Below are 14,645 nucleotides of genomic sequence, written 5' to 3' on the forward strand. Positions count from 1 at the left end.
ACGGGGTTTGTGTTCAAATGAAGCCCATGATGAAGCCTCATGAGATGAACCCTTTTGTGAACCAATTGGCTGGAAAGCTTCAAAGCTTCATAAGGCTTCATCTCGCCATCACTACAAAAATGCTTCCTGCATGGTTTTCATGAACTACAACACTAACATTTTATTTAAAATCCAAAGTAACAAGCAATGAAGCAAATATATGCACATTTTAAACATGTGAAAACGCCCTTCACCTCATGTCTTGAGTTCAGAGTGTGCAGCCAATTAAGCTGATGCGTGTCTGATTGGACGCAGGTGTGCTGCTCTGATGAGGATAATGATCGGCTAGAGTTTAAAAAGCTCCACCGCTCACACTGAACCATAGGCCTACTGTGAGTCAGTCAGGAAGACAGAGAGCAGCTTCCTGTTATCAGTTTCACTTATGGAGGCCTTTCATTTTCAGGTTATCCTCCTTGTAGGACTCTGTGTTAGCTCCTCTTTTGCTTTTCTGCCCACACAAGATGCTTCGTTTCAGAGCCTTGCGAACACAGGCAGGTCAGAAATCGGGCAGCAGCAGCAGAAGTCTCCGGCTGAGGAACCGCAGCAGGTGAATACCATCAGAGTGACCTGTCATCCAGACTCCTTGGAGATTGTTATCAAAGCTGATATGTTTGCGGTTGGAGCTCCTGTTGATGGTGACGAGATACGCCTTGGAGTAGAGACCAACAACCAGTACTGCAGAGCTATAGCGTCTTCAGCAGATGAGTACAGTATCAGTGTTGGACTTGTGGAGTGCGGCACCAGACACTGGGTAACTTTAAATATTTAATTTCAAATATTATTCATTATAGCTTCTAGTTTTTAAACGCGTCTAATCTCCACAGGTAACTGAGGACTCTCTGATCTACACAAACCTCCTCATATACTCTCCTGAGGCTTCTCCATATGGTGTTGTTCGAATGGAGGAGGCTGTAATTCCAATTGAATGTCATTACGAAAGGTCTTTGTCTCCTTTTGTTTTTAAATCTCACATTGTAAAAATCTTTGAATGATGGCTGTCTTTTTTTAAATGCATGTTTTCTGTTTCTTAGGAAGTACAGTTTGTCCAGTTCTTCACTCATGCCTACCTGGATGCCCTTCATGTCGACCCAGGCTGCAGTGGAAAGATTGCAGTTTAACTTGAGAATCATGACAAGTGGGTTTTGATAATGATCTCATGTTATGAGTTGTCATGTCTCTATTTGCACTTAGTACTTTTGTCTGTCCGTGTGCAGGTGACTGGCAGTACAAAAGAGGCTCTAATGTGTTTCATCTCGGTGAGCCAATCAGCATCGAGGCCTCGGTCAGAATCGGGCATCACGTGGAGCTCCGAGTGTTTGTGAGCAGCTGCGTGGCTACACTGAGCCATGACATGCACTCCAGCCCCAGGCATGCCTTCATTGAAAATGGGTAAGGCTGCAAATTGCTAAATGGCAAAAAGTAACGTATTTTTCTGACCCTAGAGGGAGCTGTTTAATGTGTAAGGCTCTTCAAGTGGTTTAATTCAGACACGAGCAATGCTGACTCGAGTGACAGGTTAATAAAAAATCATTCCTTTAGTGTTGTCTTCAAGTTAGCTAAGGCTAGCTGCAGGTTGCTTTTAATCTTTATTCTAGTTCTTCCTTTCTGTGCCACTATTGGCAAATGTACAGGTCAGATTTGTGCAGTTCTGACTCTAAATAACTACTTCCAGAACTTGCCTATAGGCTATAGAAATGTTAGCGGTGGAGTTGCATTGTGGGTAATGTATACTCTGGTTATAGTAGTCAATGAGTGCTAATTTAGTGTTGCTCTTTTTGTTTTTCCTCATCATAGGTGCTTTGTTGACTCTCGGCTTCCAGGCTCCAGGTCTCAATTCTTAGCCAGGACACAGGATGACAAGCTCCACATGTCCATTGATGCCTTCAGATTTTATAATGAGGACAGAGGGGAGGTGAGGCTCTATTAAATTGCCTCAAACATGATTGTGTGTGCATGTTTCCCAACACCTGTTTTTCTCATAGCTCTACATCACATGTCACCTGAATGCTGTGCCAATAAATAGCACAGATGCAACAACCAAGGCGTGCACTTTTGTGAATGGAAGGTAAGTGAGATCCAGTCTAAAATATGTCAAATTACTCACAAAAAACAAAGTATTGGTGCTGAATGTTTTTTATTTATCAGATGGCAGTCCGCTGATGGTAATGACTACGTATGTGGGCAATGCAAAAGACCTAATTGGAGTTGAGCAAACTCCCAGTAAGCCCAGCAGCCCCTGGTAAGTTTAGGCCTCAGAGGGTTTGTGAAGCCAGAAGAGCGTGAACCCCTCTGGCGGAGTGGACTGAAGACCAGTACAGGTGGGGAGCTTGTAGAAACTTGTATGATGAATATTGGCTGCCGAATAGATGTCGTCATAATAATCAATTGTGACACATGTTTTGGCATAGGTTTTAGACGTGATGATGATGGCTGGGTAACTGAATTAACATGCATTGTGCTGGTTTGTGTTAGTGTGGGAACATCAGGCCAGAGTGGGTCCGATGATGGTCTTGCCAGCCAAGCAGAAAAGCCGGCCCATACCTGCAGAGGAGCCTTCTTCCATTCTTGATCAAATCAGCAGATCTACAATGTATGGCAGCCAGTGGAGGAGTGGAATAAACAGAGTTGGTAAGTCAATGCCGGTATTGAATTATTCTTTGTTCATTTGAAGCCTTTAACAATCTCTAAATTGAGATTAAAATGGCCCATAATGAAATCTTAATGTTTTGTTTTTCTGTCAAAGATCAGAGGAAAGGACTGCTTCCTGATTCATCATCGACCCAAAACCAGGTGGACGTTGTGACTTTAGCTTCTGAGCAGAATAAAGACGAAGAAGACAAAAGTGGAACAGAAAAAGGTAAAATGTGGAAAGTCTTAACTCTTTTTTTAAATGGCACTCTGCAATGCACCTTTTACATTAACACATTTCTTCTACGACTACAGATGAAGATGCTGAGGAAGTTCCTGAACTTCTAGAAAGAACCTCTCCTGAGGCCCACCTGCAACCGAAGGCAGCGGTGCTGAACAGTACCAACACATCGGCGCTCAATGAAGTCCTCCCAACTGCTGCGGTTAATGTGGCTGTGCCCCCACTGTCCAACACCACTGCAACAGAATCTGACCTTTCTGAAACAATGGACCGAAAGAGATAATAATTTATTCAAACTTTAATTTGTTTGCTTTTTAATGTTGCAATACACAAGGAAAACGGATGACCTGCTCACAGCTAAAAACAATTAAATGCAAACAATTGTTTCCTAATGAGCAAAAGTATTCCATATAACGGTAAACATTTAGGGGGGACCCAAAATTGCAATTTGTCTTTTCTTGGGCTTGTCTGCTGCTAGAAACGGTACTACACCATGGCATTTATTTTCTGGGGTGTCATTTGCTTTAGTTGTAACAGCTGTATAAAGGTGATTTATTGGAGGTCAGCCAATTTATATTTGGACTTCAGTTGCTGCAACAAAGCCTTTGTACATGAGTAGCTTCTTTAAAAGGGAAGTTACCATGGGGTCCTGGCAATATAATGACCTGAACATTAAGATATAAACATGGTCTCATAACTTTGTGTCCATTGGGTTTTCTGACTGGAGACTGCATTCTAATAGAGTACCCAGACCTCTACTAGGGTAGTAAATATGTTTTAGAGGTACAATTTGATGGTTTACAAAGTCTTGTTACTTTAGCTTAGCAAATCTATTCACTCCTGTTTTTGGGGACTAATTAAAAAAAGTGACCATATTAATGTTTAGGCAAGTTTATTTATATAGCACTTTTCAAAGGCAATTCAAAGTGCTTTACAAAAAATGAAAGACATTAAGAAAAGGCATTTAAAATCAGTCATTAAAAAGAAAAGCTAATAAAATACATGGATAAAAGTTACAGTGCAGTTTAAGATATGAATAGTTCAACAAAAAGAAAAGTCTTCAGCCTGGATTTAAAAGTAGTCAGAGTTGCAGGTTTCTGGGAGTTTGTTCCAGATATTTGGAGCATAATAACTGAACGCTGCTTTACCATGTTTACTTCTGACTCTGGGGACAGAAAGCTGACCAGTCCCTGAAGACCTGAGAGATCTGGATGGTTCATAATTTAGCAGGAGGTCAGAAATGTATTTTGGGCCTAAACCATTCAGTGATTTACAAACGAGCAGCAGTATTTTGAAATCTATTCTTTGACACACAGGAAGCCAGTGTAAAGACTTCAGTGATGTGATCCACTTTCTTAGTGTTAGTGAGGACTCGAGCAGCGGCGTTCTGAATCAGCTGCAGCTTCCTAATAGATTTTTTAGTGAGACCTGTGAAGACACCATTGCAGTAGTCGAGTCTACTGAAGATAAAAGCAGGGACAAGTTTTTCCAAATCCAGCTGTGACATTAGTCTTTTAATACTAGATATATTCTTTAGGTGATAGTCGGCTGATTTAGTAACTGTTTTAATGTGACTGTTGAAACTCAGGTCAGAGTCCATGACTACACCTATATTTCTGGCTTTATCTGTTGTTTTGAACATTGCAGACTGAAGCTCAGAGCTAACTTTTATACGTACTGACTTGGCTCCAAAAACCATTACCTTAGTTTTATCTTTGTTTAATTGGAGAAAGTTCTGACACATCCAGTCATTGATTTGTTCAATGCACTTACTCAGTGTTTGAATTGGAGCATAGTCTCCTGGTGAAATGGTTACGTACATTTGTGTGTCATCTGCATAGCTATGGTAACTTATTTTGTTGTTTTTCATTATCTGAGCCAGTGGTAGCATGTAGATGTTAAAGAGAAGAGGCCCCAAGATGGAGCCTTGAGGACATGTCATATTTGTCAACTCAGATGTGTATTTACCTATAGAAACAAAGTTGTTTCTGTCCTTTAAGTAGGATTCAAACCAATTTAGAACTGTTTCCGAAAGACCCACCCAGTTTTCCAGTCGGTCTAGTAATATGCTGTGGTCAACAGTGTCAAACGCAGCACTGAGATCTAATAATACTAACACTGAAGTTCTGCCACTGTCTGTGTTTAAGTGGATGTCATTAAAGACCTTTACAAGAGCAGTCTCAGTGCTGTGGTTTGGACCAAAGCCTGACTGGAACACATCGAAACAGTTATTTAAATGCAAGAAATTACTCAACTGTTGAAAAACAACTTTTTCAATGATCTTACCTAGAAATGGAAGGTTTGATATGGGCCTATAATTGTTCATTACTGAAGCATCTAGATTATTCTTTTTTAAGAGCGGTTTTAATGACTGCAGTTTTCAGGGCCTGTGGAAAAATACCTGAGTGAAGAGATTTGTTTACTATATGAAGTAGATCTGAGGCCATGCAAGGCAAAACATCTTTGAAAAATCCTATTGGAATAATATCAAGGCAGCAGGAGGAGGATTTCAGAAGTTGTATAATGTCCTCTAGGTTTTTATCATTAATCTAATGGAATTGTGTCATGGTGTTTGAATTGATGTTAAGTGGAAACAGAGACAACACATTTGCTGTTCCTGATGCAGAGGCACTGACTGCTTGTCTGATTTTCTGAATTTTGTCATCTGTAACATTTTTAATTTTTTAGTTAAAATGATCTACTAGCTCATTTACTGAGATGTTAGCAGGGGCAAGTGTGGAAGAAATATTCTGAGTAAACATTTCCCTAGTATTTTCAGTTAAATATCGCTTTGTGGTTATCTCTTTTTGAACATTTTTGTGAACAGAAATAGAGCTCTCAAAGAAAACACAGGAATGGTCAGAGAGCAACATCAGTCACCACAACCTTGGAGATATTCAGACCCTTTGAGATAATTAAGTCCAGAGTGTGCCCCTTATTGTGCGTGGGCTCCTTCACATGCTGAGTCAGTCCATAGCTATCAAGAACACAAAACAGTTATTTTGCCCCTCTGTCCTGGGGGTTGTCAACATGGATGTTAAAATCACCAACAATGACTAGACGGTCTAAGTCAATACACACTATAGACAGCAGTTCAGTAAAGTCATCAAAAAAGCTTCCACAGTATTTGGGTGGTCTATAGATATTTAGGAACAGAGCTCGAGAGGAGCATTTCAGCTGAAGGGCTACATATTCAAAATAATCAAAGTTTCCATATGATGTCTTCCTGCATTGAAGGGAATCATTGAACAGAATAGCAACTCTACCCCCTTTCTTATGCATTCTTTCCTGACTTATAAAACTACAGTTGGGAGGGGTTGATTCGATAACAACAGCTGCACTGTTATTTTGTTCAATCCAAGTTTCCGTTAAAAACATAAAATCAAGATTGTGCTCAGTGATAAAATCATTGATTAAAAATGTTTTTCCTGCCAAAGACCTGACATTTAATAAGCTAGTTTTAAGTTTGTTAAAACACACTATCAGTCATGTAAACAAGCTGTGGCTGACATGGAATCACTGCTAAATTAGATAACTCACACAAACGTTTGAGCGCTTCCTGTTTCTAAGATTGATTCACCCGCTCTTAATCTAATACCTATCAACACAGATATCGGCAAGCTATAGGCAGGCAGGGCCCCGGCATGTCCTGGAAAGAGTTGAGAGTGCCATACGCCCTTGAGCCTGGACCCAGCACATATCAGTAAGAGTTTGTTGCGTTTTGTACACACACATCCTTATCAGGCTTCGGAGACTGCAGATGCTTTCTTGAAGGGAGGGGAGGTGGTTGACGTAGTCACGGTGATGGAGACGGGGCAGATGGTGCGGGGGTAAAGGACATGCTGCCAGGGGGGGGGAGGTGGTTGACGTAGGCACGGTGATGAAGACGGGGGAGATGGTGCGCGTTTCTGCGGTGATTTTGGTGGGCGTCGTTGAGGAGCGGGGGTAAAGGACATGCTGCCAGCCCTGCGTATCGCCTTAGTTTGGTCTTTGAACTCCAGGAAGGAATCGGTGCCAACCCTCTGTATCTCCTTCATGTGTTCAACGATCTCCAGGAGGGTGGGCGAGGGTGAAAGGGTGAACGGAGTATCCTCAAAGGCGTTAACAGGGGGGGGGGGCAGTGGAGACTCCTCCATGTGTCTCATATGTCTCCCATAATCAGAACATTCCTCAGGCGGGTGCAGTGATAATTCCTCAGGGTTTTCTGCGCGATGTGTTGTGTCTTTCTCTGTTTTGATTCCTCTTGCCGCTTGTCCTTGGCAGAGGGGAACAGATTGATGACGCAGGCAGTGGAATATGTTAGAGATCAACAATTTCACTCCTGCCTTGTTCAGGCAAACTCCATTTGCCTTCAAAAGATGTCTGCAATCCCAGAAAAAGTTAAAATTGTCAATAAAATGGACAGAATGGTCAGTACAGACCGTTGAAAGCCAGGTGTTCAGTGCAAACAGTCTGCTGAATCTCTCCACTCCTCTTCTGAATGGCGGTAGAGGGCCACTGATGAACACCTCTGCATTTAGAGAGCTGGCAGTTTCCAACAAACATTTACAGTCTTCTTTCAGCACTTCTGACTGTTGTTTCACAACATAATTTGTTCCAATGTGTAGTACCACATTCTTCACTGTAGGATATTCAGCCCCAATATGCAGGATCTTCTCAGCCAAGTCAGAGACCACATCCTTGGGAAAACAGAGTACTTTGGTGTTGTTCTTATTACACAGACATTTTACATCTCTTACAGCAGAGTCACCCACAATCAGAGTATCAGGCCCAGTCGTTAGCTTTCCCTCTAGCCTTTTACTTTTGGAGTAGCTATTGGTCCTTACCCTGCCGTGTAAAGAGGACAGGTTATCCAGGTCATCAGAAAGAGATCTCCGGTTCTCGGTCAGCGGAGCGTATCTGTTCTGGATTGGTTTAGGAGGATTGTTTATAATTCTCCCTTTAGCAGCTGTCCACTGCTGTTTCCTAGTATGAATAGAGGTTGAAGAGGCGCTCTTCCTGGGTGATAACAATGCAGGCCAGCCGTCGCATCACAGATTTCAGAGCGCTGGGCTCTGCCTGTTAACCGTCCTACCAAATCCCATGGAAATGATTTACTCTTAGGCTTTGCACCCAGAGAGTTCCAGGTAGGACTACCACTTGTAGATTTATTAACCCGTCCACAGCCCTACTGTTCCTTGGAATCCTTGTAGCTGCTAACTAGCTGTGAGTTAGCATACCCTTCTCCATTATTTTTAGGGATGCACGATATTGTTTTTTTGAAACCGATACCGATAACTTCCTGCTTCTCAAGACCGATACCGATAACCGATAATAATATAATATATATATATATATATATATTAAATGTACCTGTAGTTTTTGCACACCTGGTGGTAAAAAGGACTAGTAGTGAGCAAATGACATGAGCATTACTACTATGAACAAAACAAGCCAAGAACAGTTTTGACTCTTCAAAGTGACCATATTTATTTTCCAAAATAAAGTTCTTGCCTTTTTCAAAAGCCTCGTCGATAGGTAAAAGCCCCGGTGCCTTTGCAGCTGGCTTTGGATTCGCCGCTAGTTTAACAGTGCAGGCGTCTATGTACGCTTTTAACACACCATCGTAGCGATGGCGATGTTTCAGGTTGGAAGTATTATTCGTTGCCTTTTTCCCTCCTCGTGGAACTTCTTCATTGCATGTGTTAATACAAATAGCAAGCAAACTATCTAACTCTGAAACTTTGAAATAGTCCCATACTACCGACGACATGTTGTTTACTGTCCTGGCTTCACGGCCGCACACCATTTACGTCACAGCCAGGCATGAGTTCGGGAGCGCTGGATTTGTGAAAAACTCCCCTCTTCCTAAACCACTAACACCACAGTACTGGCAAAACGGGAGGAACCGAGTGAAAAACAAGCGCCCCTCATCTCAATCCACCCACACCGCAGTATTTTTTTCTTTTTTCTACCCAAAAAATATATTGTATATTATCGGGGCTATTAATACTTTTATCGGGTTCATCGGGATGTCAACCTGTGCCCTTTTGTTTGTTTCAGGCTGCCTGCCTGCCATTTTGTTTACTGCTGCAATCTACAATAAATCACTTATAATTATACCAATACCAATCTGGTTGTGTTTCTTCCCTTTATTTCCCTAGCCCAGGGGTCTGCAACCTTTTGACCAAAAGAGCCATTTTGCTCCTTTTTCCAAAACATTTTTTTGTCTGGAGCCGCAAAACATATTTTCTAGTTTTTTATTGTTATATCAGACAAAAACTACAGTTTTTTTGCATTTATTATGCTATTTATTACATGATATAAAACTGTTAACCTCTAATAAGAAACAAATAACTCTTATAAGGAGAATTAAAAATAATACACAGGCCTACTTTAAAATAAATTAAACACAGCACTTGGGGAGTCCTCTGCACATTTGAAGGAAAAAAAACATTATTAAAATGGGCCCACTTTGAAATAAATAAAACATATAGCTGCACCCTAAAAAGAGTTAAAGGTAGGTTAGGTAAGAATGGAGAAACCAGTTCAAGTGCGCTAGAATTTGAAAGTACACAACCGGAAAAAAATATGCCTCTTCCTTCAGAGTCCCTCCTCCAACACACACGAACGCGCACATGACCAATGAGGGCACGAGATAAGTTTGTGCACAGATGGATGGCTGACAGGCAGGTAGGCCATCCAGTTATATTAGCCGGGCCGAGGCAGATGATTGGTCGTGCTTTTTACAGCGCTACGGCTTCCACAGATTAATGTTTGTATGTATTTATTGTCAAAGTATGTCATATATTCATTGCTATCGGGACGTTAAGAGCATTCCATGGAAAATAACAAAAAGTGTTTTCTGAAATAAATTACAGGGACTTTCCGGCGACGAGGAATGGAGTAGACGCGTGTTTCTCCAGCTCCCACTACTTTTAACTTACAACTCACTTATAAACCTCTTACCTGTAAACAACACGGGGATTTTTGTTTAATTGTTTTATTTATTGTACGCATACTATCATACTTCAGTTGAAACGGCTAAATGGCTTCGAAAACAAGCAAAAAGGAGAAGAGAGACGAGGGCAGCTGCTACTGCCGTAGTTAGCATGCCGTTCTTGGTTAAGCCTAAGAATTTAAGTCGGCTATGACTTCTCTGGAAGCGAAATTAGACTTTGTCCAGGAGGACAGTTACAGGACCACGGTAACCGCCTGACCTCCCTTGAGCTAACGTGAATCAGCTCAGCGACAAAATGGAAGAGTTGGAGGCTAAGTGCGCAGCAATGGAGGGAAGCTACAACAAGCTAAGGCTAAAGCTATAGACCTTGAGTCACGCAGCCGCCGCAATAACATAAGGATAACTGGCTTACCGGAGTCGATTGAGGGTGCACGTCCCACAGACTTTTTTTCGAGACTGTTGGTGGAGCTTCTTGGGTAACCAAGTCCTCACTACAGCTCCGGAACTGGACCGAGCACACAGAGCCCTGACTGCCAAGCCAAGTCCTGGGTCAAGACCAAGAGCGGTAATAGCCCGCATCCATCATGTCAGGACGAAAGAGCTGATCATTCAGGATGCCCGGAAGCGGCGGAGGAAACTGTTTTTCCAGGGAAAGCCCGTGGCTATCTTTGAAGACTACTGCCCAGAGATCGTGGAGCAACGCACGGCTTACCGGGAGGTGATGTCCGCACTTTATCAACGCGGCTTGAGACCGTCACTCCTATATCCAGCGAGGTTACGGATCACAACCAAGGACGGGGGGAAAAAGCATTTCGCATCGGTGGAGGACGCTGCATCTTTCCTAGAAACACTGCAGGGTAACATGTCGGAGTCTTCGACTAGAGAGGAGCAGTGATGGCCAACTTTAATAGCAGATTTGATCTATGTTTTATCAGCGCCGTTGCGCTTCATACATCACTCCATAATATATATATATATATATATATATATATTGTAATGCTGTGGAGAAGACTTTTTGACACTCTTTGCCGTTTTTTTTCATACTATACATGTCGAGGTACAGTCTTATTATGCTTTCCCATCACATTGCTGTGACTATTTATTTATTCATTTCTGTTGATGAATAAACCCTAGTTTCTGAGCAGAATAAAGACGAAGAAGACAAAAGTGGAACAGAAAAGGTAAAATGTGAAAAGTCTTAACTCTTTTTTTAAATGGCACTCTGCAATGCACCTTTTACATTAACACATTTCTTCTACGACTACAGATGAAGATGCTGAGGAAGTTCCTGAACTTCTAGAAAGAACCTCTCCTGAGGCCCACCTGCAGCCGAAGGCAGCGGTGCTGAACAGTACCAACACACGGCGCTCATGAAGTCCTCCCAACTGCTGCGGTTAATGTGGCTGTGCCCCCACTGTCCAACACCACTGCAACAGAATCTGACCTTTCTGAAACAATGGACCAAAGAGATAATAATTTCAAACTTTAATTTGTTTGCTTTTTAATGTTGCAATACACAAGGAAAACGATGACCTGCTCACAGCTAAAAACAATTAAATGCAAACAATTGTTTCCTAATGAGCAAAAGTATTCCATATAACGGTAAACATTTAGGGGGGACCCAAAATTGCAATTTGTCTTCCATTCTTTTCTTGGGCTTGTCTGCTGCTAGAAACGGTACTACACCATGGCATTTATTTTCTGGGGTGTCATTTGCTTTAGTTGTAACAGCTGTATAAAGGTGATGTATTGGAGGTCAGCCAGTTTATATTTGAACTTCAGTTGCTGCAACAAAGCTTTTGTACATGAGTAGCTTCTTTAAAAGGGGAGTTGCCATGGGGTCCTGGCAATATAATGACCTGAACATTAAGATATAAACATGGTCTCATAACTTTGTGTCCATTGGGTTTTCTACTGGAGACTGCATTCTAATAGAGTACCCAGACCTCTACTAGGGTAGTAAATATGTTTTAGAGGTACAATTTGATGGTTTACAAAGTCTTGTTACTTTAGCTTAGCAAATCTATTCACTCCTGTTTTTGGGGACTAATTAAAAAAAGTGACCATATTAATGTTTAGGCAAGTTTATTTATATAGCACTTTTCAAAGGCAATTCAAAGTGCTTTACAAAAAATGAAAGACATTAAGAAAAAGGCATTTAAAATCAGTCATTAAAAAGAAAAGCTAATAAAATACATGGATAAAAGTTACAGTGCAGTTAAGATATGAATAGTTCAATTAAAAGCAGCGACAAAAAGAAAAGTCTTCAGCCTGGATTTAAAAGTAGTCAGAGTTGCAGCGGACCTGCAGGTTTCTGGGAGTTTGTTCCAGATACTTGGAGCATAATAACTGAATGCTGCTTTACCATGTTTAGTTCTGACTCTGGGGACAGAAAGCTGACCAGTCCCTGAAGACCTGAGAGATCTGGATGGTTCATAATTTAGCAGGAGGTCAGAAATGTATTTTGGGCCTAAACCATTCAGTGCTTTATAAACCAGCAGCAGTATTTTGAAATATTCTTTTGACACACAGGAAGCCAGTGTAAAGACTTCAGAACAGGAGTGATGTGATCCACTTTCTTAGTGTTAGTGAGGACTCGAGCAGCGGCGTTCTGAATCAGTTGCAGCTTCCTAATAGATTTTTTAGTGATACCTGTGAAGACACCATTGCAGTAGTCGAGTCTACTGAAGATAAAAGCATGGACAAGTTTTTCCAAATCCAGCTGTGACATTAGTCTTTTAATCCTAAACATATTCTTTAGGTGATAGTCGGCTGATTTAGTAACTGTTTTAATGTGACTGTTGAAACTCAGGTCAGAGTCCATGACTACACCTATATTTCTGGCTTTATCTGTTGTTTTGAACATTGCAGACTGAAGCTCAGCGCTAACTTTTATACGTTCTGACTTGGCTCCAAAAACCATTACCTTAGTTTTATCTTTGTTTAATTGGAGAAAGTTCTGACACATCCAGTCATTGCACTTACTCAGTGTTTGAATTGGAGCATAGTCTCCTGGTGAAATGGTTACGTACATTTGTGTGTCATCTGCATAGCTATGGTAACTTATTTTGTTTTTCATTATCTGAGCCAGTGGTAGCATGTAGATGTTAAAGAGAAGAGGCCCCAAGATGGAGCCTTGAGGAACCCCACATGTCATATGTGTCAACTCAGATGTGTATTTACCTATAGAAACAAAGTTGTTTCTGTCCTTTAAGTAGGATTCAAACCAATTTAGAACTGTTTCCGAAAGACCCACCCAGTTTTCCAGTCGGTCTAGTAATATGCTGTGGTCAACAGTGTCAAACGCAGCACTGAGATCTAATAATACTAACACTGAAGTTCTGCCACTGTCTGTGTTTAAGTGGATGTCATTAAAGACCTTTACAAGAGCAGTCTCAGTGCTGTGGTTTGGACAAAAGCCTGACTGGAACACATCGAAACAGTTATTTAAATGCAAGAAATTACTCAACTATTGAAAAACAACTTTTTCAATGATTTTACCTAGAAATGGGAGGTTTGATATGGGCCTATAATTGTTCATTACTGAAGCATCTAGATTATTCTTTTTTAAGAGCGGTTTAATGACTGCAGTTTTCAGGGCCTGTGGAAAAATACCTGAGTGAAGAGATTTGTTTACTATATGAAGTAGATCTGAGGCCATGCAAGGCAAAACATCTTTGAAAAATCCTATTGGAATAATATCAAGGCAGCAGGAGGAGGATTTCAGAAGTTGTATAATGTCCTCTAGGTTTTTATCATTAATCTAATGGAATTGTGTCATGGTGTTTGAATTTATAGTGGAACAGAGACAACACATTTGCTGTTCCTGATGCAGAGGCACTGACTGCTTGTCTGATTTTCTGAATGTTGTCATCTGTAACATTTTTAATTTTTGAATTAAAATGATCTACTAGCTCATTTACTGAGATGTTAGCAGGGGCAAGTGTGGAAGAAACATTCTGAGTAAACATTTCCCTAGTATTTTCAGTTAAATATCGCTTTGTGGTTATCTCTTTTTGAACATTTTTGTGAACAGAAATAGAGCTCTCAAAGAAAACACAGGAATGGTCAGAGAGTGCAACATCAGTCACCACAACCTTAGAGATATTCAGACCCTTTGAGATAATTAAGTCCAGAGTGTGCCCCTTATTGCGCGTGGGGTCCGTCACATGCTGAGTCAGTCCATAGCTATCAACACAAAACAGTTATTTTGCCCCTCTGTCCTGGGGGTTGTCAACCTGGATGTTAAAATCACCAACAATGACTAGACGGTCTAAGTCAATACACACTATAGACAGCAGTTCAGTAAAGTCATCAAAAAAGCTTCCACAGTATTTGGGTGGTCTATAGATATTTAGGAACAGAGCTCGAGAGGAGCATTTCAGCTGAAGGGCTACATATTCAAAATAATCAAAGTTTCCATATGATGTCTTCCTGCATTGAAGGGAATCATTGAACAGAATAGCAACTCCACCCCCTTTCTTATGCATTCTTTCCTGACTCATAAAACTACAGTTGGGAGGGTTGATTTGATAACAACAGCTGCACTGTTATTTTGTTCAATCCAAGTTTCCGTTAAAAACATAAAATCGAGATTGTGCTCAGTGATAAAATCATTGATTACAAATGTTTTTCCTGCCAAAGACCTGACATTTAATAAAGTTAGTTTAAGTTTGTTAAACACACTATCGTCATGTAACAAGCTGTGGCTGACATGGAATCACTGCTAAATTAGATAAACTCACACAAACGTTTGAGCGCTTCCTGTTTCTAAGATGATTCACCGCTCTTAATCTA

General features: G+C 41.0%; 1 pseudogene; it reads left to right on the forward strand.

Annotated features, from left to right (window-relative positions):
• The first annotated feature begins 372 nt into the window (after nt 1–372).
• On the forward strand, nt 373–3,714 carry LOC117460021 (zona pellucida sperm-binding protein 3-like; annotated as a pseudogene).
• The last annotated feature ends 10,931 nt before the right edge of the window (nt 3,715–14,645 follow it).

This window comes from Pseudochaenichthys georgianus, chromosome 15 (assembly GCF_902827115.2).
Source record: "Pseudochaenichthys georgianus chromosome 15, fPseGeo1.2, whole genome shotgun sequence".
Classification (NCBI taxonomy): domain Eukaryota; kingdom Metazoa; phylum Chordata; class Actinopteri; order Perciformes; family Channichthyidae; genus Pseudochaenichthys; species Pseudochaenichthys georgianus.